Below are 327 nucleotides of genomic sequence, written 5' to 3' on the forward strand. Positions count from 1 at the left end.
CAATCCGAACTCTAGCCATGCGTCTTACCATCAGCCTCCAGGGAATAGCGTCTACCCGAACCATATATTAATAGGATGCTACCAAGTGACCTGACCTCAACCCCCCAGTTAGGTTGCTTTCGGAACTCCTGTTGGCCTTTTCAAGGTCAGCAAGACAACGAGGCCGCGTTTGACACCCTCCGAGGCTTTATTTATTCACAATTACTCACTAGCTTTGAAATAAACAGTCACTGTTTTATTGCACCAGTATCTGTATTTTGTACACTGCATAGATTTTATAACTATTGATGTATGGGCAACTCATCTACATGTGGCAAACACTAAAAT

Source organism: Penaeus monodon, chromosome 22 (genome assembly GCF_015228065.2).
Source record: "Penaeus monodon isolate SGIC_2016 chromosome 22, NSTDA_Pmon_1, whole genome shotgun sequence".
Lineage (NCBI taxonomy): Eukaryota > Metazoa > Arthropoda > Malacostraca > Decapoda > Penaeidae > Penaeus > Penaeus monodon.